The sequence below is a fragment of the Aedes aegypti genome, chromosome 2 (genome assembly GCF_002204515.2).
Source record: "Aedes aegypti strain LVP_AGWG chromosome 2, AaegL5.0 Primary Assembly, whole genome shotgun sequence".
Taxonomy (NCBI): Eukaryota; Metazoa; Arthropoda; class Insecta; order Diptera; family Culicidae; genus Aedes; species Aedes aegypti.
Window position 1 is genome coordinate 193484546 of NC_035108.1, and position 25861 is coordinate 193510406.

The 25861-nt window shown below is 37.1% G+C and overlaps 1 protein-coding gene across 7 annotated transcripts in view; it reads left to right on the top strand.

Annotated features, from left to right (window-relative positions):
• The window catches only part of LOC5572944, an 87978-nt gene that overhangs the window by 21879 nt on the left and 40238 nt on the right, over positions 1-25861 (top strand). The window contains exon 2 of one of the 7 annotated variants that reach the window (XM_021843555.1): positions 24926-25034. The exons of the other annotated variants lie outside the window; for them this stretch is intronic. The gene's annotated coding sequence lies outside the window, so the exon portion shown is untranslated. The remainder of the gene's footprint in view (positions 1-24925; positions 25035-25861) is intronic. 7 annotated transcript variants of the gene reach the window in all.

Consider the following 25861-nt stretch of genomic DNA (forward strand, 5'->3'; position numbering starts at 1 on the left):
TTGATCAATTCTCAAGGGTTATCAACACACTTCTTTTAGGGAAAATTGTCCGGGAGAATCTCCGTATAGACCCTGAAAAAAGTGTGTTGATAATCTCTGTCTTATAGGTTTTCCCATAACAGGGGTTCCCACCGCACTTTCACACAGTATCCAATTTTAACAGTTTTGTGTAAAGGATTAGTCGCACCTCCAAATGTATCCATAAACTTTTGGATACCGATGGTTGATCCGGATAGATATATCAGGGTGGCCACCGAACCGGGAAAAACGGGAAAAGCGGGAAAAAGACGGGAATTTGGATCCACCGGGAAAAAGACGGGAAAAACCGGGAATTTGAGACGATCACCGGGAAAATCGTTTTGAACGAACATCTTCAAGCAGTAATCTACAAACCAACCTCCAAAATAAGATATAGAAATTAGTTATGTTTAATGATATTTCCATGAGGCATCCGCAGTTTTGAACCACTTGCTTTCAAACATTCATGAATCAATTTCTTCTCTGCTACATCATATTTCTTAAAAATGTTTCACTCTTTTCTCTCTTAGCAATGCTTCGAAACATTTTTTTTTAATTTTCGCCCTCGCACTGTCAGGGCGATTTTTTTAATTTTTCTCTATATATTTGTCTACTTACGTTTTGAATCGAAGTTGAATTACTTATTGCAGATTGGTTTAGCATTCTTCTGTAATTGCTCAATATCTTATCTCAATACTCAATATCTTAGCTCAATACATTCTATCTGGAAAACAAGCCTATTTATAAATGCTTTTAATATGTCACTAGTGATCTAATCGACAAAGTTTCGAATAAAGGTTCATTTACGATTTTAATAACGATCAAGCTGTTACAGCTCGTATAAAATGTGTAGAATATTCATACAAAAAGCATTACGAGAGAGTGTGTGGATGTCAAAAATGACCATTTTCGGTGTTATTAAAATTGTGAGCGAGCCCTAGGTAAATGCAGAGTCTATGAATGGAGAGTTGCGCGAAGAGTGAAACCAAATCTACCTATCGAACTGTCAAGCAGTCTACCTATCGAGCAGACCAGCAAAACAGACAGGGGCTGTTTTCGAAGACCATAAGCCAAAGCCACAAACCTAGACATTTCAAGAGCACGAGTCTTGAGAACCAAACAGAGCTCTGAGCTGAAATTGTGATCGTTTGCAAACATGAAAACGTGTGAATGCAAACAAACCATCAAATCTTCACCGCGAACGGTTGTCAGATTCTGTAGATCTTAAAAGTTAAACTTGTCAATTCAAAGTTTAGCTTATAGGGCATATTGTTGGTAAATATGGTTCAAATAGCATTCAAATGAAATCCCTGTCGTTACTAAAGTAGGATCTGTTTTATTAGCACACTTAACCATCTCTTTCCTATGATAGATAGCTCCAGAGCTCCATTGATTTTCGATGTACGCGAGACAAATCGATTCAGATGAATACTATAGCCATAGTTTTCGGTATAAGATTCCATATAGATTAGGACAATCTAATAGTCAACTTATTGTTCCAATAGTGAAACTATTGATAAACAATCAAATTACTATGAAAATAAACAACTGAATTTTTTAAAACCAATTAAAAAATGTTGCAGTGCTTTTCATAGAAACGATTTTTGACACAGAAAAACTCAATTAAAGTTGTTCGAAAGATGAAAAACCGGGAATATTATGTAAAATATACCGGGAAAACCGGGAAAAAAGCGGGAATTTCCAAATTTAAATTTGGTGGCCACCCTGTATATGGCCGGAAATGTAGCGTACACCTCCAATTCCACCAGTATTCCGAATGTTTTAATGTAAAAGTATATGAATATCATGTCATGTGGACCATTTGTGAACCTCTATAATCACTTGGCCATTCGACATGTTCAGATACAGGCGACAGAAACTAAGACTCCCAAGTTTACGATCCCGGAGAACCAACCTGGATCAAGTGTTGATTTCTTTACTGTGTCATATAAAATCTTATTTACTCGACAAAAGATGCAGGTGACCATTTTAAGTCCAGTTTTAGAACCCCGTTTTTGATAAAAAAGATTGATTTTTATCACTAGAAAAAAACCATTATTAAAATCATGAAAGAACACTGTTTCAGAAAATTGGAATTTTCAGAGTAAATGAAACCGGAATTTAGTACTATACCACTATAAGTCGAGTCTAGTACACGACAAGGCCTTACAGTTAAGGGTAAATACGCGTGTCTGTCAAAGGATACACACTCTAATGAAATTAAATGAAATAGTACTAAATTTGCTTCTCATTTACTTTTAGGTATTCCACTAAACAGCTCGAAAATTTATCATCATGATAACTTTTAGAGTTAATGTTGCGACATTCTGGACGTAAAGTGAACATTTTGAGTTGAGCCAAGGTGATTTGGCACATAGTTGAAGACTCAAAGAAAATCCTCATAACGAAAAAATATCAACCCCAACTGTATCGTGGAGGTAAAACTATTTTGCCAAGCGGAAAACGGAAAATTTATTTATTTATTTCGTCAATCAATAGTAGACTACATTTTTGCCTAATTCTATGTTGTATTATATCTTAAGGAATTAAAATATTGTCTTAGCTTTGTTCGCGACATCGTCAGATTAATTTCTGAGCAATGCTGATTATAAAGAGACATCATTCGACTCATTGGGTCGAATTTTGCATAGTTAGTTCGATGATTATTTGATGGATTCTATTGGAAGCTAAATTTGAGTATTTCGAATATATTCGATCATTGTATTGAAAATTAGGTTTAGTAAAAAAAATCCAATAATTTATTTTTAAAATTTCGATTCAATTGAGAATTTTATAACGTTTCTGATCCTCTCAGGCATCTCTTAGAATTTCGACACATTTCTCATCATTCTTACTAGGTTCCTCACAGGGTTCTCATAGGATTCTTCGCAGGATTCTCATCAGCATTTATTCATGATTCTTATCAGAATTCTCGCAGGATTCTCAGCAACATGATCACAGTATTCGCATAAGATTCTTTGCAGGGTTCACATTGGCTTCTTATTCTTTGCAGGATTGTAATTAAAATTATCTCATAATTCAGGTCAGAATTTTATCAGGATTCTTATCAGAATCCTCTCGTCAGAAGTCTCTTAGGATTCTTATCAGAAATTTTGAGGATTCTTTTTAAAATCCCTTAAGTATTTTATCAGCATCTTCTCAAAATTTACATCAGGCTCGTGGGCATTTTTTTAAATTATCGGACAGGTTTGGGCCGGAGGTTCTCCGATTTGCATGAAATTTTCACCAGAGGTAGAGCTAGTGGATACATGACCAAAAGTGAAATTCAAAAAGATTATAGTGGCCTATTTTCCCGGAAAACTCTAGATGAATTTTCACGATTTCTCTATATACCTCAAACTTTGAAAATTCATATCTCCTGAACTATGCATCGTAGAACAAAAGTTTTTTAGTGAAATCGAAAGGAAATTTCCTCAGAAATCTATTAAAAATATAAAAAGAAAAACATTTCTCGGAAAATTTTTCACCATGGAGAAAATTGTCGGAAAAATAGCGAAAAAACTATCGTCTGTATCATGAAAAATTTTCAAAAAAATATTTTTTGTTTCATCAATCCATACTCTAACTTTCGTCCATAGACGCCAAAGTGGTATCTTTTACCGTTTAGGCGACAGAACTGAAAAACCGATGACCACCCGCACGCTTTTCATAGACAAATGTGTTCTATTGTGGGCCTCATAACCGTGCGCTAACGGCGGCAGTAATTTACACGCATTGTAAGTGTAACACAGTAAACCATCCTTTCCTTTCCAGTCAGAAGAAGCTTTTCGTCAATCGGACCACTCTCCATTGGTCAGTTGGGTGTTTTGTATGTCCTTTATTCGTATCCTGAAATTTCCTTTCGATTTCACTAAAAAACTTTTGTTCTACGATGCATAGTTCAGGAGATATGAATTTTCAAAGTTTGAGGTATATAGAAAAATCGTGAAAATTCATCTAGAGTTTTCTGGGAAAATAGGCCACTATAATTTTTTTGAATTTCACTTTTGGTCATGTATCCACAAGCTCTACCTTTGGTGAAAATTTCATGCAAATGGGAGAACCTCCGGCCCAAATTGTCCGATAATAAAAAAAAATCCCCTCGTCCCAATTTTTTCATTATAATTCTTTAAAAGGTATCTCTAGATTCGATGGAATATTACTCCTAACTCTTCTGAAAAATGCGGGGCTAGTGAATCGTGACTTTTTTGAATAGAGACATGATTCGTTCCCTCATTTTGGAGAGAATTAGAGACGAGCCAGCCTCGGGCTGAAAGTCTCTCTAATAAAGAAAAAAAAAAAAAAAGAAAAATTTTGGAGAGTCGACTCTTATGGCCGATTTGTGAGTTAGTCGCCCATCCCCACGTTCCACGATTTGTATCCAAACTTTCTAGGATTATCATCAGAAGCATTGCAAAAATCTCATCTGAAATCAGGATTTTCATCACAATTCTTCCAGGACTGTCAAAGAGTTTCTTCCTGGATTCTAATCAGAATCCTATCAGGATTTTCACCAGAAACTTTCCAGTATTGTCACCAGTAACTAGAATTTCCGAAGAAGTTCTTGAAATTTACATCACGATATGCATATGCAAAAAATGATCCGTTGGCAAAGAAAGATTTCAGTTAATAACTGTGGAAGGATTCATCAAAACACTGAGCATAGCAGATGCAGGCTCTGTCCAAGATGAGGCAACGTTAGAAAAAAAAACTAAGATTCCTGGAAGAACCCATGTATGATTTTTAATGAACCTATAAGAAAATTTCTGGAGAAATTGACTAAGGCAATCGTTTTGCTCTACATCGCTTTTTCGATTATAGTTAAAATTCTAAATGTCGTCCTAAAATTTAAGCTTGTTTGGATAGAAGTTGCGTCTATCCAAGCCCGTTTAAGTTTGTATGTAGTTTTGATAAGTGTATCCAGCAGTATCTCCATAAGAATAATACCAAAATGCACATAGACAAACAAATCATACGAAATCTCTGGAAAATTTCAGAACAAAATTCTTGAGCCATATTTTTATGTAAAATCTCTAGTGTTGGGAAGAAACCGTTATAAGCAAAGCAAAGCAATACAAACACAAAATTAAGAGATATTGTATTTGTTGGCCGATCCAGGGTTTAGTGGACTGTATGTGGGTTGGTGAGGTATTTCCCAACATCGCTTGGGAGCCATAGAGTTTCCTTGAAGGTAATGTTGACCAGGCCAAGTCCGTCCTACTCTCATTTTCCATTGCACCAAAGATTTACGTTAACACATTTTGGAGTTAAAAGCAACATATATTTTACACTAAATTTTCACATACATTTACAGGACTTTTTACGACAGTTAACATTTAAAAACGCGTGCTTCATACATGCTGGTTTTAGACCGACTTCCTTACTATTTGTAGCCTAGATACCTTCGTGGATAATGAAAGACGACGTACTACGAAGTTTTCTTACTGTATAATTTGAGTGTCTACACTACAGGTCAAAATAATTCTGATTGGAGTGAGGTATGCTACAATCCAACAGTATTGTTCTGGGTGTTACTATTATGCGGGATCATAATTATTATTAATGAAAACACGATCTGTCGTCATGATATCATGACCAGTTTATGAACTTCATGACTTGTGGATACTGGCAGAGTTGTGTTTGATCCTTCGACCTTGATGCTTGCTCATGCGGGGCGGGCGATGAGGGCAGGATCAAACATGTCGCGCCTCGGACGAGTAGTGAAATGAAGAAGCGCCGCGGATCGTTAGAAGTGTTTGATTTATTCTTGCTCTTGCGTGGGGGAGTGATGAACACTTGTTCGGGGTACAATGCGATTATCGAATTATATGGCGAACCCGTTTAGGCGTGATTATATCATGAATCGCATCACCAACCACTGGTCACTCCCAAATCCTTAGCTTATCCCACTAACCCAATATCGTTTCAAAATAATTGAGGAGATGCAGAAGTATACTCGGTCTCTAGTAGCAACGGTTGTCTAACTAACATTCCTTCCCTTCCCCGATGACCGTAAGGACGTGGCCGGCGCCGTTATTGACTTTTAAAATTTGAGCTCTCGATTTGTGCACATTAAAGAATGGTAAGCTAATCCCAAGCCCCATTCATTAATTTCCTGGCAACTTCGATTGTTCTGGTCAATCACGGAGTAGCAACTACAATTTGTACGGTCATCTATGCTCATACTCATGCTCATGACTTGTGGATACTGGCAATACTTCTGGTCACGATACTGACGGCTGAAACGTACAGTCTAATGACAGGTTTCTTAATTCAGATTTCTTCCACTAGGTTGCGCAGCCAGCACAAAATAATTCAATTTATTGAGCTATTTTGTCAGCAGCCCTTGTCGGCATTACCACGTTCTTCTTATGCTACAATAAGCGTGGTTTCCAAATCAGAGATTCCTGGACGATTGTAGAATGGATCCTGAAGGCCAGTGTGGACTCCGGGATTACATAGTGAATTCTGAGATTTCAGAATGGATTCTGGGATTCCAATGTGGATCCAGGAATTCCAGTGCAGATCCTGGGATTCTAGGTTAAAAATGTGGTATTTCAGTGTGGATATTGGGATTGTAGTGTAGATCGTAGGAATTAAGTGTGGATACTGGGATAATGTTGATCGTACAATTTCAGTGATTCGTAGGATTTGAGAGTGAACCCTGGGAGTGGATTGTGGATCGTAGGGTGGCAATGTGGACATGGTATTCCAGTCTGGATCCTTGGTATCTAGTGCGGATCCTGGTATGATTGAGATCCCCATGTAATCCTGGGATTCAAGTGTAGGTCTTCGGATTACAATGTGGATCCTGAGATTCCAGCTTCGATTCCAGCTAGCATACCAGTGTGGATCCTTTGATGACAGTGCAAATTTTGGGATTACTATATTGGAATTTCAGTGTGGATTCTATATTTGCTATTTGGATCCTGGGATTGATTTGTAGGTGATTGTAGCGTGGATCGTTGGATTTCGATATGGATCTTGAGATTGTAATATGAATCGCACGATTTCATTGGATTTTGCCTGGGATCCTAGGTTTCAAGTGTGGATTCATAAATTACCGTGTGGATACTAGTATTCCGATGTGGATTCTAGAATTCCACTTTGAAGTCTCGTGTTCCACTGTAAAACCTGATATTCCAGTATGATTCCTGGGATTTCAATATGTACCCTGAGATTCCAGTGTGAATGCTGGGATTTCGATGTAGATCTTTGGATTCATGTGTGGATTCTGATATTCAAGTGTGGATTGTTGGATTTCAGCATGGGTTTTGGGAATCCAGTATGGATTCTGGGATTCCAGTGTGGATTCTGGGGTTCCAGTGTGGATGCTTGGATTCCGGTTAGGATGCTGGGGTTTCAGTGAGGATCCTGGAGTTCCAGTGTGGATCTTGATGTTGCAGTTTGGATCTTGGTATTCCAGTAGGGATTTTAAGATTGGAGCGTTGATCGTGGAATTCCAACGTGTGTGTTTCCAGTGAGGATTCTGGGAATCCAGTGTGGATTCTTGGAATCCAGTGCTGTTCTTGGGATTCCAGTATGGGTTCTGGATTTCAGATGTGGATCCTAGGATTTCTGGGACAAAGTCTACTTCTCAGCTTTGTGTCGATATGAGAACTTACGAACTGCAGTAACGACTTTGTACTATAACAATTTTTTCTGTTTGCTGTGTTGCTATGAGTTAAGGAGTGCAACCTAATTTTGTTGAAGACAGAGGAGTCGCGTCCACATGTGCAACATGTTTGCTGCAAAGGTGGCAAATCGTTCATCCTAACCACCTACAAAATGTACTACTTTTGATGTACAAGAGAGTTATTGACTCTTAATAAAATTTGGCCCATTTCAAGGACCCGATTTTGTCAGCTCCTCGATGAATTTTAGGCTGACAAAATGGGGAACCTGACAAAATCGGGTCATTTTATTTTGTTCCTGTTTTTCAAATTTTGATGTGTTACATGGTTACATGGCCTTTTAAGAGGGCGATGGACATGGGCGTACCCAGTTTTTGTTTATCAGGGGCTGCCCCCTCCCTTATATTGGTAATATCTATTACCTGACATCAAACATCATCATCAATTTTAATGTAAACGTGGTAAAACATGACGATAACAATTTTTTAACAAATTTAAAATTGGCTGACAAAATCGGGGGCTGACAGAATCGGGGGCTGACAAAATCGGGTCAGTACTGTATCCCTATTATTGCCACGCAATTTTTACTCATAAAAATATTTGTTCATTTTTTGCTATGTAAATTAAATCGAGAAGCTGTATCGTGCGACGCGTGATCTGATAAGAAAGCCTTCTAAAATATTTGCCAAAAGTATATCAATAACATAAATTACCATTAAATAAGTGTTTATATATTTTCTTCATTTTTCATCAATAGATTTTTGCAAATATATTGTCGCAAAGATAATTCTAAAAATTAAAGTTTTTCTATAATTTCTCAAAGAAGTGTCTATGAAAAAATCCATATAACTAAAATGTTCTTGCAATTCAAGCATTTTGTTCCATTGCATATCATATAGCCTTTGATGTTCATTACTACCAAGCGAGCAAAGACTAACTGCCAAAACGAGTACAATGCTTACTGACATAACTGAACGAACGAAACAACGGAATACAAAATAATACATTGTCATTGAACAAACCGGTCACGAACTGAATGTTGTTTGTTTTGGTTTGCGATTACTTTTTTTCCGGAGCTTTCGTTTACTCATTTTCAGTTGAACTAATAACTGTGACGATAACATTTTCGTTTATCCGTGCTTAACTAACTGCCGCGTGTCGAACAAAAAAAGGGGACTTTCCCTGGCTTTATTATTCATAACTTGTAGTATGTTCGTAGATAAATGAACAGTTTGACAATAAAAATAATGAATAATGATACTTAAACTAAATCGTAATGCTCATAATAGCTTATGATATTCTATATGATCTCAATCAAAGTAATCGAATTGAGTTGAGTGATGAGCGTTTGAAATAAGGTAAAGACATTTATAAAGTTTTCCTTCCAAGTCTGAGTTAATATTCTATAGAGATCCATTATCGCAACCCTCTGTAAGTGAAAAAAAACACTCCTCTTAGTAAGTCACGGCCGACGGTCGCTTAAAGTGCCTATGCGTCGTATTTTTCCCGTGTATGAAAGCCACGGCAGAGTTGAATCGATTTTGCAAATCTACTCCACACGATTGTAAACAAACTTATTCACAAAGCTGCATCGTGCGAAGAGTACAGTAATCTGTCCATCTATGGCTTCAAGTTGGCGTCGTTCTACGAACTACTACGTGAATATTCGTTTCTTCGTTGAAAATCTAGTTCAATTCAATGCATTACATTTGTTTCTGTTGATGTACAATAATTCGAATCGATAATCTAGCAGGAAAACACTTGTTTTTCTATCCTCGTTGATTTCAGACGTATGATGTCTTCAGAGAAGTTGATCGTAATTTACTTGCATCTTCTCAGACAAAACAGTTGGATATAGTAGTCCTTATTTAGGCCTAATGCTCATCTACATCTCTTCTGAAGACCATCTTGTAAAAAGGAAAACAAAAAGTAAAAAAATATGGTCCACCCTAAGTTTATACTTTCAAAATTAAGTTACTAAGAACAAACGAAAATTTAAATCATTGCTGAAGATACTCAACAAACAAACATTTTCTAAAAGATTGCTAAATAACGCAAACACAAAAAAGTTAGCTTCACAATTTAAACCTTTATAAATATCATCCTTTCCATCTTTCTCTATCTGAAGACATTGCTCATCTAACAACGAGATTTTGTCCTGCTGAATTGTCGATTCGGACTATAGTGCGATACACAAAACAGCGTCCTAGATGGAGAGCTTACTGTACGAGGTGCAGCTGTAAAGTCGCGTATATTCCGCACTTCCATCACACATGAGGTATTACAATATAATGTGGTTTCTCTCACGTCATCCAATCAATAAAAACGCGCAACGTTTGGTATTGCGTACGGGACTAGAATTATTAAGATCTCCTTTTGATTCCTCTTTGAATGTTGAAGCAACTATTAATAATCGCCACATCGATCAACATCTAATTACACAATCTGAAAATAACGTTGATCAACAACAATCAAAACTGATGATTATTATTGCTGCGATTCGTCAGCCAGTTCAATTATCGCGCACAGTAGATTATGGAGCTGATTACGGTTCAATTTTGGATAACAAAACCTCGATTACTGTGTCACCATGCCGCCTTATTTGTGCCGCTGGTGACTGAACAGAAAAAGGCTACCGAATCAGCATAACCTTATGTGATCGAGGTCTTCATCGACGCCTGGCCTAGTTTAACCAAGCATTTCTTTCTGGCCTTATTTTCCTATTAAAAGGCTGGAAACAGATCTTTCTTTAGAGATTGGGTTACTATTTCAATGCAATTCTCTTCAAAGTCTTGACGAAAGGTCTCTAAAGTAACTATTTTTTCTTTTTCTTCTCCTGAATGAATCTTCAACAATTTCTTCTTAGTTTAGTCAAGGAAAAACTTTAGAAATTCTTTTTAGAGATGTTCACAGGAATCCCACCAGAATTCTTGATCAATTATCTTTGGAATGTGCTAAAAAAATACGCAAGCGATTCTTTGATGTATGCTTAGAGAAATTCCATAATTACGGTAATCGAAAGTCGGTTTTCTGTTTTGGAATTACTTTGAAAATGGAGTATAAATCGAACAAAATTGAATGAATTAAGTAACATTTATTTTGATAAATTTCAGCAATAATTATTGGACTATGTTAAAAATGAAATACTGAAGTAATTTATGAAACATCTAATTCATGGAAGGAAATCGAAAAAAATGCATGAAGCTCAGAAAAATCTTAAGCAATCACACGTTGGATACCTCTAAGAATTCATTGTGGAATCCTCCAAAACCGTGAAGAAACTCCTTGAATTCTTGGAAAGTAGGGAAATCTTGTAGATCAAATTTTGAAGAGAACGCCAAAGGAAATTTTCGTTGAACAACTTAAATAATATTCCACGAAGGATTAAATCCTTAAAAATAAAATCTTGGAGGAATCTCAAGAATTATTTCCCGATGAATTTACACTCCACAAGGTATCCTTAAAATAAACTTTGAAATGATTCGCGATGGGATTCGTAGAAAAATTCCTGCAGGATCTCCCGTAATTCCATAATTATGAAAATCATTACTTCCAAAAGTTACAAAAGTTACGCATGAATACAACTCAATTTTTGCAAAAAACTTAATGTTTAATAGATCATGAAAAAAAGAAGGGAATCATCATTCACGCAATGAAAATATTTCATCGGTGAATCTTGCGTGGAACTTTTTACGAGGAGGGTCATTGCGATCAATGTTACCCCGCTGATCAATGTTACCTCGGATTACGGTACTATTCTTTCATTGCTTTTGATTTCTCAGTTAAGTCCCAATCGCATCTCTATCGATAACTGTTGAGATTACGGTGAAATTTATGGATTCCGATAAAACTAGCTCAGTATGTAGGTTGTATAGTGCTTGAATGAGATTAACTTTCAACTTATTTGTAAAGTTTTATTCGGGTTGTTCTCTTGATTCCTGTTTAATGTGTTTCTTATTTCTTTTTGGTCTCTTTTTCAGACATGGGATCGCTAAAGTTCCTTTTTTTAAAACACTCAGTCATTACCAGCCCTGCTACTGGGACAAAGTCAGCTTTTCAGCTTATTGTCCTTAAGATAACTTCCACAGCTATTAACTAAGAGTTTTTTTGGCAACTGATATTTTTGCATTTGTAATAGTATGGCAAGCTCTAACCTAGGGAAGTCGAAATAATATCCAACCCGAAAAGATCCTTGATTGATGGGATACGAAGCCACCATCTTAAACATGGTATTGCTGAATAGCTGTACGTTTACCGTGACCGCTATTGGTGGTTCATTGTATAAGTTAGCGAGATAGAAAAAATCGGAACTGCGATCGCTTTTGCTCTTGATGGTTACGTGTCCTACCTCAAAACCTTTACTCATGGAAAACCCGCAACTTCCCAATCAATATAACCCTAGGCGAACAGCAAGTTCAATGGACTCGATGAAAGCCGGCCTGCTTAACGTTCACTTGACCTACCGGTGCACTGCATAGGCAAAAACCTTTCTAACGCTATACAATATCCCGCCAATACAAAGTGCAGCACCTACCGACTCGCAGAGACCGGCTTTGCAGACCTTTACTTGGTTAGATTTCGAACTGTTCACTTTTCAAGGCAGGCGAAAAAAAAGTCATCGCTTTAGTTTTCTCTGCATTAGAGAATCGCCATGATCGCCATCATCATCATCATCAACAGCAGCGTCAACAATATCGTTTGGTGATGCATTCAAAGTTAATGCCAGCATTTCGCCAAACACATCTGCAAACTTGTGAATGAGATTGGCAGGCAACTCGCTGTTTGTTTGTACACCAGTTTATTCGAGTCATTCCCACCGCTGCACAGTGGTTCAATTTTTCAATAAGCTGGCATTAAAACAACCCAGTAACCCGCATGTTTCCAGTAAATTTGGGATTGCTGGGTCCGTTGCTGATTTCAGAAACATTTTTGCACGTTACAGTTTCGTGTTAGGGGTCGTCAAACTTGTGAAAACACTGGTTTCATTAATGAAATTTGAACTATGATTTAATACATTTTTTGAGCATGCAAAATAAAACTTTTATAATAGACATATTTAGATTTAAATTACACAAATTATAATCGATTCAATCGAATTTTCGAACATGCTTGCACCCTTCATACAAAATTCGTAGTTTCTTATTGCTAGATACAATACTTTATAAGCGAGGAGCTACTAGTTTCGGCGCTGCAGTCTTTGGCAATCAAAACGACTGTTTTAGATTTTTCCCGACGTTTCGATTTTTGCCACGATTTTTTTAAATCTGGACCACTGTGCACTGGCTGCTGGCTGCAGCGACTAATATCGAATCAAGCTCAGTCGAGGAGAAAACTGCCCGGCTGCTACAGAAGGCGTTGAACCCATAGTCATCAACAACAACGTCGTGAATTGATTATCTTATTCTGCCGCTTTGCTATAAGAAGCAGTTTACTTCGCGTCCTCTTTGACGTTGATATCTACCACACCCAGCGACGTAACCGGCTAATTGAATTTGCAGTTTTGTGGTTTTAATAGGAAAAGAGAAAAGAAATTGGAAACCATCAAGGCTTCGGCTAGGTTGTGGGAACAAGCAATGAAGCATCCGAGGGCAAGAATGGCGGGAGGGCGAGTTATTTTCGAATTTTGATTAAATCTAGAACGAACACCATTCAAGTGTTCGTCAGCTCTAATGAGTTTTCCATAATTCTATGCTAGGTCATTTTTGTAGCTCTACATTCTCTATAAAACTAAATATACCTTCAATTTTATTTTTTCATTTATTTTTTGTTCAATATTTGTTTTCAATTTCTTTGTTAGTATCGATTCGAACATTTCATTTATTTTTTCTATCTAAATGTTCTCTGTTCGACAATACTATCATCCTAATTATGGTAAAACAATTATTCTAAAATTATCAATAATTTTATTCGACGTTTGCTGCATTGGTTCAACATTCGATATTCTGTTTATCTCATTAGTACTATACCAGGAAGGCAGCTTCTGAATCGTCTTCAAAATTTTTGTTTGAATTTTCTGTAGAGACTTCTTTCTAGTATTTGGCTTATGTCCCTTCTTTTTTTGTTTTTCGACCTTTTGTCCTTTCGACCTTTTGTCATAGATTCAAGAAATCTTCCATTTTTGCAAATATGAAGAAAAAATATCAAAACTTGTTTGCAGTCTACTACAGACGGCTTGCAGGCTTTGTTATTCGGCGTAGAGGCTTGTGTCATCTGGAAATAAAGATTTTTGAAATCACTGAGGTAGGTCAGATGTGAAAACATTGTATAATATTGGTCTCAAAATGCTGCCTTGAGGAACACCAGCTCTTACAGGAAACATTTCTGACTTGAAGTTCTGATAAGCACCCTGAAGTGTACGATTTGACAGATAACTTTGGATTATTCTAACAATGTTTGTTGGAAAATTAAAGTTTTTTTTTTTAATTTTACAACCAAGCCTTCATGCCAAATATTGTCGAATGCTTTTTCTATGTCTAGAAGAGCAAGACCAGTAGAATAGCCTTCAGATTTGTTGGAACGAATCAAATTTGTCACACGTAAAAGTAGATTAGCGGTCGAAGCCGGAATCTGAACTGTTCATTGGCAAAACTTGAATTTTCGTTGATGTGGACCTTCATTCTGTTCAAAATAACCCTTTCAAAGAGTTTACTGATGAAGGAAATCAAGCTGATTGGGCATTTTCAATTTGTGAAGAAAATATGCCAACCGAAAACATTTGTTAAATATATCAACCAAGAACGATAAGCAACTCTCTGGATGTTTCTTGACGAAGATGTAGAAAATTCCATCATAGCCAGGGGCTTCTACATTTTCGATTTTTTTTTAATAATTGTTCTCACTCTTGATTGAGAATGCTTTCGAAATCTTCAGTACCTTGATTTTCAATTGGAGTATTGAGTTTTAAATTGAAGTTGTGCGCGCTTTCAAACTGCATATAAAGTTTTTGAGTTTTTTCGCAATTAGTAATTATTTGTTTTCCTCTTTCAATGCCGGAATTGGCTTCTGTGTTTTTTTTTATTATTTAATTGATAATTTTCAAAAAGGTCCATCTAAAACATTTATTTTTCAAAATTTATGTTATTTTTTGAATTGAGAAAACCGTTTTTTAATTTCTTTTTGCAGATCCTGCCTAATAATTTTTATAGCATGATCGCGAATGCGTTGAAATTGGCTTCTCCTCGCGTTTTTAAACCGGATCAAGAGTTCAAGATCATCGTCTATAACCACGGATTCAAATTTTACTTCACAATTTGGTATTGCAATGCCCCTTGCTTCAACAATGGAATTAGTTAATGTTTCCAGAGCATAGTCAATATCGAGTTTTGTTTGTAATGAAATATTTCATATATATTCCAATCGTCTCGAAAATAATTGAATATGATGCTGACAGGATTGAGAATCGCATTATGGGATATTTGAAATCTAACAGGGACATAATCGAACTCAAAATCAGCGTAAGTAACCAGTTGGCTACAATGGTGACTTGAATCGGTTAGGACCAAATCAATCGTAGATGGGTTTTTAGAAGAGGAAAAACAAGTAAGGCTATATTAGGGTATTGAATTTTTTTTTTATCTTTATTAATGAGATTTTTAGCCCTGGGCTAGTTTCATCTCGGGATCAACGGCTTTACTTCCCTTCCGAAGAAAGTTGTCACTGAAATTTTTAGTGACTGTATCGGGGATGGGATTCGATCCCAGGTCCTCGGCGTGAGAGGCGTGTGTTCTAACCACTACACCAGGTCCGTCGCTAAGGATATTGAATTGAGAAATATCCTGAAGAGCACTCATCAAATAAAATTCTGTCGTTGGAATTGCTTTGCGAATTATTCCACGAGAGATATTTTGAATTAAAATCACCAATGGCAATATATTCTTCTTTCTGGCGTTACGTCCCAACTGGGTTAAATCCTGCTTCTCAGATTAGTGTTCTTATGAGCTCTTCCACAGTTATTAACTGAGAGCTTTCTTTGCCGATTGACCATTTTTGCATGTGTATATCGTGTGGCAGGTACGATGATACTCTATGCCCTGGGATTCGAGAAAAATTCCTTTACGAAAAGATCCTCGACCAGCGGGATTCGATCCCACGACCCTCAGCATGGTCATGCTGAATAGCTGCGCGTTTACCTCTACGGCTATCTGGGCCCCATAAATTAGAATAAATAAAATTAGACTTATTGCGAGTCAATTTCCGCAAGTCAGTTTGAAGCAAACTAACTTTCTGCCCAGTGCATTGAAAGGCAAATAGGCAGCTATGAAAGCTGTGTTTCAAAAGAAACGCCCAAAGTTTCAAAAACTTTTGCTCCACATGACGAAATACGTCTTGGAATAATTGCAACTGCACCACCATGCGATCATTTCGAGAAGCAAAAAAAGTTTGGATTCAGGAATCAAATAAGTTTCAGTAATAACTGCTATTAGCTGTTAGAAAATTGAACTGTTATTAGCTGTTAGAAAATTGAACAGCTTGTCCTGAATGGTAAAAATAGAAAAAAAAAGAACAAGCATTACAATTCAAAATTTTCAAAACATTATTTGGAATATTTAGAGAAACGTAACCTTTTAACAAATTTTATTTTTCAGATTAAAGTCCTATAAGTACATCCACAATTATCAGCGAAGTAAAATAGTCATAAATATGTCACGTATAGTCTTCAACTATTCTTGAACACGTGAAAAAATGTAACGATTTTCGAAATAACGTGATATCTTCAGAATATACCCAGCTCTCGTGAAAATCCCGATAAGGTAATCTACTTATTTATGGCTGTACAAATTTTCAACAAAGAAATACCGGGATGGATCTATTGTCGTAACGTGAATTGTCGATCTATTGTGGTAACCTGAATAGATGGACAGATTCAATCTTTGTGTTCATTAGCTGAAAACAAATGCTGATAAAATTAACGACTGCTGTCTATTGCGTTTCAGAAGGTGTGAAACCTTGCATCCACAATAGTGCAAAACAATTTCCCGAACTACCACTCGGTTTATGTTTGCTACCCACTGTGTAGGCGGTTATTATACGAAAATCCATCAATCGCAGTTTACGAAGCGAAATGTGTCGTTTCGGAAAAATAGGATTACGAGATGCCTTCGTCACCACTAGAATCAACTTGGGTTTAACATTTCCGCCAACGAGGGCGAGACTGAGATGTGAGTGTGTAGGTATGTGTGATAAATGGTTGTTATGCTGGTAGACTCCGGATAAATGGTTTTGTTGAAAGATATAAGCTGTACCCACGGTACCGGATTGCCGCTAGATTGTGATACAACGCACAATGATACAAGTAGCTATATGCACACAGTTCAAAAAAGGTTCCCAAATTGCTGTGTGCGACCTCGGTCCAATTTGTAATGTCGTTAAACTGAATATTAAACTGCTCCTAGAAAAATGTGTAAATAAGTAGAAAAGTAGTAACTTAGATTGAATCACGAAGCAAATTAATAACAAAAACAAAACGGAGTACCGTCGATGGGGGTGACAATGGGTCTGGGGGTGAGATTGGATCAAAACGGAAAAATATGTTTTGTGAAATATTTCAGCTAATAGCGCTGATATTACTAAAATTAATAATTCATATGTTAGGGAACATATTTTTACACATAATTCATAACAATATGCATTTTTAGAAATAGTAGTTTTTGTTTACTAATCTATAAACTTGCATGTTGAAACTAGATAAAATTTACAACATTGAATTTCTCCTGTACAAAGTATCACGCATGTACTCTAGCCTCTGTCGTTGTATTCGTAGAATGTTGAAAGTCTTTTCATTACACATCACAGGTATTTTCCGGAATCTTTTTGATTTTCCCACAAAAAAATATCATTTTTTTCGGTACGATGTTTAAAACATTGAAAATGGGGGTGAGATTGGGTCAAGCAAGAACGATAGTAAATGAAATTCCAAGTCAACTTTTTTGACATTTTTCTAAATACAGCATCTCCAAAACATCAAACAAGTCTACTTGAGTATTCCGTGCATTGAATAACGATACAACGCATTTTGATAACTTCTCAAACCAGCAACTGTTTTTCGTGCGCAGCAACATCGTAAATTTTTATCAAAAAGGTGTTTTTTTTCTAAATTTGATTATTTATCAGTGTTTTCATATTATAGAAACATCTCACGGAAGTACAAATGAGTTGGATCGCTGAATTACTGGGATTATGACATCAACTTCTGCCTGAAATTAATGATCGTGGAATGTCGCACCGAAATTTATCTATTTGCGAAGGTTTAAAATAATCACTGTTTCAGTACACCTTTGGGGAAACTGAATGGGCTTTATAGCATTGGGGATGAGACTTTGAAGACAATTTGAGGGAAACACCAAGAAAATTTATGTAAACTTGACGATAAATGTTGGGTTTACATATTTTTTCTCATAGCTCTTCAATTTTCAGTATAATCTTCCATTTAAGTGGGTTTATCATACTTGTGAAACATCTTAGATACCTTTTTGTCTTGTTTGCATCGTTTTTTTATCAATATTTTTCAGTTGTGAATGGTTTTGAAATCATATTCTCAAAAACAAGTTATTTCAATTACAGTGACCCAATGTCACCCCCTCTATGGGGTGAGATTGGGTCATTTTTCATTCACTGTGCCGCTGTGAATAAATATTTGTCTTTAATTTTATGAACAGTTGTTAATGTACCATCAAAGTACATACACACCAAATTTGAAGTTTATTGGAGTTAAATTGCGATAGTTACTCAAAAAATAAATCACACATATCCCTTTTTGACCCATTGTCACCCCCAACGACGGTACATAAAAACTAGGATTAGGAACTATTTGGGCCAAGAATATGAGTCGTCTCTTCAACTGTTCTATTTTCCAAGAGTTTAAAACAAGTTTAGTCAAGTGTTGAGACTTAGAAGTTAATTACAATTTTCGACTATGAATCTATGACAAAATGTCGAAAGACAAAAGGTCGAAAGACAAAAGGTCGAAGAGCAAAAAAGAAGGGACAAAAGGTAGAAAATCTTTCTCAAAGAAGGAAAAAATTCCCACCAACAAACCATTTTCGACCTTTTGTCCATTCGACCTTCTGTCTTTCGACCTTTTGTCCTTTCGACGTTTTGTCTTTCGACCTTTTGTCCATAAACCTTCGACTATATTCTATGCGTTTATGAACGACATAAATCCCTAATTGAAATTAGATTCTATCAGTTCTTAATGACTTACGAAATGTCAGCATTGACCAGTAGAAGTGATTTGCCTCCGATTGATTGGAAACCACTGACGTGCTGTATCTACTCTAGCATATATCCATCTGCTTGTCGATAAATGGCTAATGGATCGAGCAAGCAGTCGTAAACAAAGAGAAGATTCGTGCCATTTTGTGTGGTTTCTTATCGAACATATTGCGAACCGCCGCGATTTGCAGGGTGCTTGACAACTTCGTTTGCAAATGTTTGAACTGATAATGCGATTGTTTGTTTCGTACTTGTCTGACAAAGATAGTGCACCTATTGCCATGCCGGCTGGAGCAATTGTATAACATCAATCGTTGCTAATTAACGATATAGGGACGAGCGTTCATAGGCGTTTCATGTTACTTTTGGGTAGAAATATATCACTTACTCCTCATCCTGTCTGTTCGTTTTCCCCAAAACATACCCAGTTTTAAACTTAATGTTTAATATATTGTTAATTATATTCTAAATTTATTAAATCATTAGTGGTTATTTTGTACCACTTCCCCCTAATATGAAATCTGAAATTTTTGCGAAATAACTTCTTTTATATAGGAAAACTGCTCCTGTAAATTTCAGCTCGATCGAAGAACATCAATACAACCTCTTTATGCAAAAGGGTTGCGGTACAGGTCGGACTCGATTATCCGGAGACTCGATTATCCGGTGACTCGATTATCCGGGATTCGATTATCCGAAATTTTAGACTCGATTATCCGGAATTTGTTTTTTGACGATCTTGTTTTTCAATTTTTATGCATGAATCGGAAATAATTCGGTATTGCAATATACAATATGAATGGTTTTGCAGTTTTGAACATATTTAAGAAAAGGGGGGTTTGAAAAAGTGTTTTTATGTGTATGCTGGTCAAAAAAAAAATTTTTTTCTTGTTAAGGCCCCTATTGTTCCTAGAAATAATTTCTGGCTACGCCACCACATCATATAAATTAAACAACGAAAAAAGATAATATTCAAGTTCTTTTATCGAAGATTTCAATTTTTTTCTTAGTGATTCGATTATCCGGAGAATTCGATTATCCAGAGTGAAATAAAAATCGATACTCCGGATAATCGAGTCCGACCTGTACTAGCAAAATGGCTCAAGTTCAAACACTACCCGAAAAAAAAATTTTTGAAACAGCATATCTGGATTACATCTCAAATGAAAGCCCATGAGTTGCTCTACAAAACGCCATATTTAGATTTTTGACCTAGTTCGGTTGGTAAGAAAAAAATCGATTTGAAAATCACTAATTTTTTTATGAAAAACTCATTTTTTTAGATTTGAAGTACTTTCAAAATCCAAATACCATGCCAATCTAAAAGTTTATATAACGTAGAGTAATCATGCCAAATTTCAACACAATCCGTGCACTTTTACTATAGTTATATCAGTTTTTGTGATTTTGCATGTTTAGTGACATGAAATCATTGGGGGTCATTTTGTCGCACTTCCCCCTAATATAAAAATCTAAAATTTTGCAAAACATCTTCCTGAACAATGCCTGAAAATTTCAGCCTGATCGGAGAACATCAATACAACTTCCCTTGGAAAGGGGGTTGCGGTTCTCGCGAACTGGCTCTTAATAATTTTCAATTAAAACTATTAGAAAATGAATGGAATAAAATAATATTTCGCAGGACACTTTGCAGCGCGGGATAGATGGTCGAAATGCGGGACTATTCCGCGTCTGGTCTGGACGTCTGGTTACTTGAGCGAACCATTTGTTCTCCCTTAATCGACGTTAGAAGGACGCGTCTATGATACATTGGTTATAAGCTGTACTTAAATCATGTTCGATCTTCTATCATCATTTTAAAATTGAAATATTGATTAATGGCCGAATATTATATTTTCCGTAATCTTGATGTAGTTAACAAAATATTGACCTTAATAGGTAGAAGCGTTAAAGTAGAATCTAATAAGGCTAAATAGAAAGTATTCTTCAGTGAATATTGCATTTGTTAATTTTTTCGTTAAAAAAATGTAGACAATATCTTGAATGTTGTTAATTATTGAACATACATAAAAAATCAAAAATTGATACTTAACTAGATCTATTACCTGCAGCAGATGATATTTGATATATCCTTATTCGTCGTAAAATAGTGTAATAGTAACTGAAAAAAAAACTGATTACGTTTTGATGTTTAAGTCACTTTTGGTCATTTATTTCTCATATCTGGTCACTAAAATAACTTTTTTCTGTACCACTTTTTGCTACCAGCCCTGTTCATGGGTGTAGGCATTAAATAATAAAGAGCTATTCTATATTTTTGAAACTTTCTCCAAAAAGGTCAAGCCAAGGTTAATATTTTTTATTTGATTGATCTTTTTTCAGCAATCACTGAATAAAACAAGGATAATATTGCGTAACACGTTCTTGTCTCTGCGTAACAAGTTCTTGTCTCGTCTAGTTTTTTAGATATTGGCTGTTAAAAGTGTTGAGTTCTGTTCGATCTTTCGACCTTGACACTTGCTTTTGCCGGGGCGAGCGACGAGGGCAGGATCAAACATGTCGCGCGTTGGTCTAGTAAGTGAAAAAGTGGCGTGATCGGTGAGTTCGGTTGGAGTAACTGAAAAAGTGCCGCGATCGGTTAGTTCTGTTTGATCCTTCGACTTTGACGCTTGCTCCTGGGCAGTGCGTCAAGAAAGCCCGAACAGTTTTTTTTTATTTTCTCTGGGTCGCGCGCTTATTTTTGAGTGCTTTTTTATAGCCGAGCAAACGAGTGAAGCCGAAAGTGGATTGTGGCTGCTCAGTCAAGGATAACGGATCAATTGGTGAGCTCGTTTCATGCTACTATTTCTAATCTATAAAATATGTATGACTGCACATTCAATCGTTACAATGGTGGGATGTAAATATGATTTTTCAACAAACTATGGATGGTTCGTCACTGTGAGTGTCGGCACAAACTCTAATTCATGATTTATTTATGTTTAACATTTTTTTTTCAGAACACCTCTTATATACCTTTATTTTTGTAATTAAAAAAACTTTGAATGGTTCGACACTACAAGTGTAGACTTGCGAAAGGTTCACTTTATTCAACAAACTTTGGATGGTTCGCCACTGTAACTGTCGGCATAAGAATAAGAGTGTTCTATGATGTCCCAACCAATCGAGTTTTTTGTTTCTTTTCAAATGAGTAAAATATAATAACACATGCTGTAGGAATGTTACATTTAGGTATTTGTTCAACAAACTTTGAATGGTTCGTCACCTCAAGTGTCGGCATAATTTTCCTCTACATAGAAATTGTTCGTATCAAATGAAAATATTATATTTACGTATAAGCATGTATATATCTCACAAATCATTGTTTATCATGGTCTAATCGCTTATCAAAGTGAATCCTATGACCCAACGATCCTCCCCATTAACAAACATCCCTCCCAGTAACCTTTGTGGAGATGCAGAGGCAAACACGGTCTCCAAAAAGCAAAGGTTACACACTAACATTCCTTCCCCCAATCCCACCTGACTGCAAGGACGTGGCCGGCGCCGTTATTGACCCTGTATAAATAGAGGCACTGAATTATGCACACTGAAGAAGATTATGGCCAATCACAGCCGAACTTCTAGTTGATTCTTTGTGCATTTTCACTGACTTCGGTCAATCACGGAATAGCAACCATTGATATGTGTAGTCAGTCTAAGCTAAGCTAAGCTAAGCTAAGCTATTGGCTGTTAAAAATGTTAAAATTTGACTACACCAGCCAACTTGCATGCAAGTTTCCCAGCTTGTAAGGCCATTTATTTGCTTAATTTGCCACAGAATCCAAACTTTATGCGTATAACAATACTTATCAGCAAAGTTCATAATACTACCGATGCTCAACAGTTATTTTTTGGTGTTTTAGAAAAGTATTGTATTTTGCCATATAAGAGAAACGAAGAGTTTTGTATGGGAACTTCAAGTATGTTGAAAAAATCGATTTACTCTAAATATTATCGTGCAATTTCAACAAAATCATATTCGAAATGAAAGTTGAAGTCATATTTTGTATGCTTGCTGGATTAGGTCACAAAAAAGTTTGATAAATCATACTTTAAATTTCATATAAACATCAATTAAAGCAGTGTTTTATACAACTTTGGCAACCTGTAGCTAAAAATTGTGACATGCAGGGCATTTCTGAAAACAGCGTCAGATTCAGCGACCCTAAATATACTTGAGACACGCAAAAATGTCATTTTTGTTACGCTATAGTATAATCCTAAGTCACGTACAGGAAACCTAAATTTATACGACTTAAGGTGAAACAGCTTAGAATCAACTTCAAAGATTGTACTGAAACTTCAAAGGCACAAATCTCGCAAAGAAAACATCCAACAACAGTGAACTTTTTATTTTGGCTTTGTGCACTAGCAGAAAGCTTAAAATAAGAATATCAGAAACGTTTGCCAACTATTACTCCAGTTTTGTGCCTTTGAAAACGTGAGTAGGGGCATATGGCGGCCATTGTGACGGCCATCTTTGGATTCTGAGATGTTTCACCTTAATCCAGACCTCAACTTTTCCCAATGGTGGTTTTTGTGGTCCTCATCGCAGTAAAATAACGTCACCACTGTATATTGGACATAACATTGTGACAACATTGCTTTTCATAGCGGCCGTTTTGGTTATTTTAATGATCTATTGGAAATCCGACAAATTTATTCACTGAAGATCTGACGAAATACCGACATTGAATATGTATATGGGTATTGAGTACATACCTAATTTCGTTTCTGGTCTTGCCTTATCTTATCATCACGGGAAAAAAAACTTCCTATATGTGAAAACAAAGTTGATAAGATGGTCCTCTTGATTTGTAAACATTGAATCACTCTCTCCGTATCAGTGATATAGTAGCAAACTAAATCCCATCAATTAGCACTTCTTCAACTTCTTACCGTTGTTGATTGCAGATTATTCCAGAACAATATTCCGGTCGAGCTACTAAACATAGATACTAGACATCGATTTCTCTTGTACGAACAAAATTGTTCCATCGGAGTTCGTTCGCCTGCCGCCGTTTCGTTCAATCAAGCCATATTTGCGACCCATAGCTACCGGCACATGATACCGGTATCGGTTCTATTCTAACGTATCGCCGCCACCAACAGTCGGTAACCCATAGGCTTACTTTGCGACGATCGATAACGAAGTCCGGCCTCCACGCACGACCGGCAAGCTGAACTGAGTGGAGGAAGCGTGGAATGTTCTAAAAGTGTACAGTTACGAGGCATAATGTTCGTCTTTCAGATATTTACAGTGTATCCGTATATTAGGTATACGCAGAAACATTGGAGGCATGCCTGTATGAAACCTATTATGAACAAATCTCACTGGGTCAGAGCCTGCTTCTCATTCTCATTCCAAATTTCCATTACGAAAAGATCCTGGAATGACCGGGAATCGAACCCGGACCCCTGCAGCATGGATTTACTTTGTAGCCGTGGACACTAACCACTCGGTTAAGGAAGGCCCCATTTTATACCGAACAAATTATTCCCACATCACGCTCAAGTATAGCTACTATCTGATTAGCTACTAATCCACCAGACATCCAGCGTAGATCCGACCTACGCTACAGGTGCACACAGGTATACCAACAAACGATACGGCGAACCGCACATTCAGTGTATAAATAGTAGTAGCTAGAGTGCTCCAATATGGATTGCCTGCACGTCGACGATGGCCCTGTAATGTGAGACCCGACCAATGAACCAACCAGCTTCTCGTGTTTACGCTTGATGACCGAAAATCGAATATGTACCACACGCTCGGCTGGATAATCAGATCCGCACTATGCATTTTTCTCCCCGGCACGGTTGAGCGGTCCCGTCGAAACTTCTGCTTATACAGCAACACAATGGCAAACGGAAATCTGTCATGTGATTTACATATCAGTTTTTGTTGATAGATTGACTTTTGCCTATAATGGAGTTATGCTTGTTTTGAAAATGGAAACCCACGTAAATAATAACAGTGCTTACGCTCATTTCATCATTGTGAATGTCAATGAAGACATAATAATAGCATTTCATTTCCTTTCTCTTTTTATTTTCAGGTACGATCACAAATGACTGGTGCTAGCCTAATCGATATTGAGACAATTATCATGTTGGACGTGTTTCAGAATGAAACTTTTCGTTGGTCATTGGTGTTGCGAGTTGAAGGTCAAGTATAACTTTGACGGTATTAACCAAACGGTTCATTCATTTCATTTATTTAGTTAACATCTACACAGATAACACTGAATCAACAATTTCACGCCACAATACTCGGTTCGTGGCCGCATCTCTCCATCCTCGGTTCTGCCCCACGCTCGCCAAATCGATACGCACTTGATCCGCCCACCTAGCTCGCTGCGCTCCACGCCTTCTTGTACCAACCGGATCCGAAGCGAATACCATCTTTGCAGGGTTGCTGTCCGGCATTCTTGCAACATGCCCTGCCCATCGTATCCTTCCAGCTTTGGCCACCTTCTGGATACTGGGTTCGCCGTAGAGTTGGGCGAGCTCGTGGTTCATCCTTCGCCACCACACACCGTTCTCCTGCACACCGCCGAAAATCGTCCTAAGCACCCGACGTTCGAAGACTCCAAGTGCTTGCAGGTCCTCCTCGAGCATCGTCCACGTTTCATGCCCGTAGAGGACTACCGGCCTTATGAGCGTTTTGTACATGGTACATTTGGTGCGGGCGTGAATCTTTTTTGACCGCAGCTTCTTCTGGAGGCCATAGTAGGCCCTTCCACTGATGATGCGCCTCCGTATTTCACGGCTAACATTATTGTCAACCGTCAGCAAGGATCCAAGGTAGACGAACTCATCGACCACCTCGAACGTATCCCCGTCTATCGTAACACTGCTACCTAGGCGAGCCCTGTCGAGCTCGGCTGACCAGCTAGCATGTACTTTGTCTTGGCTGCATTCACCACCAGTCCAACTTTTGCTGATTCGCGTTCCAGGCGGGTGTACAGGTCTGCCATCTTTTCAAATGTTCG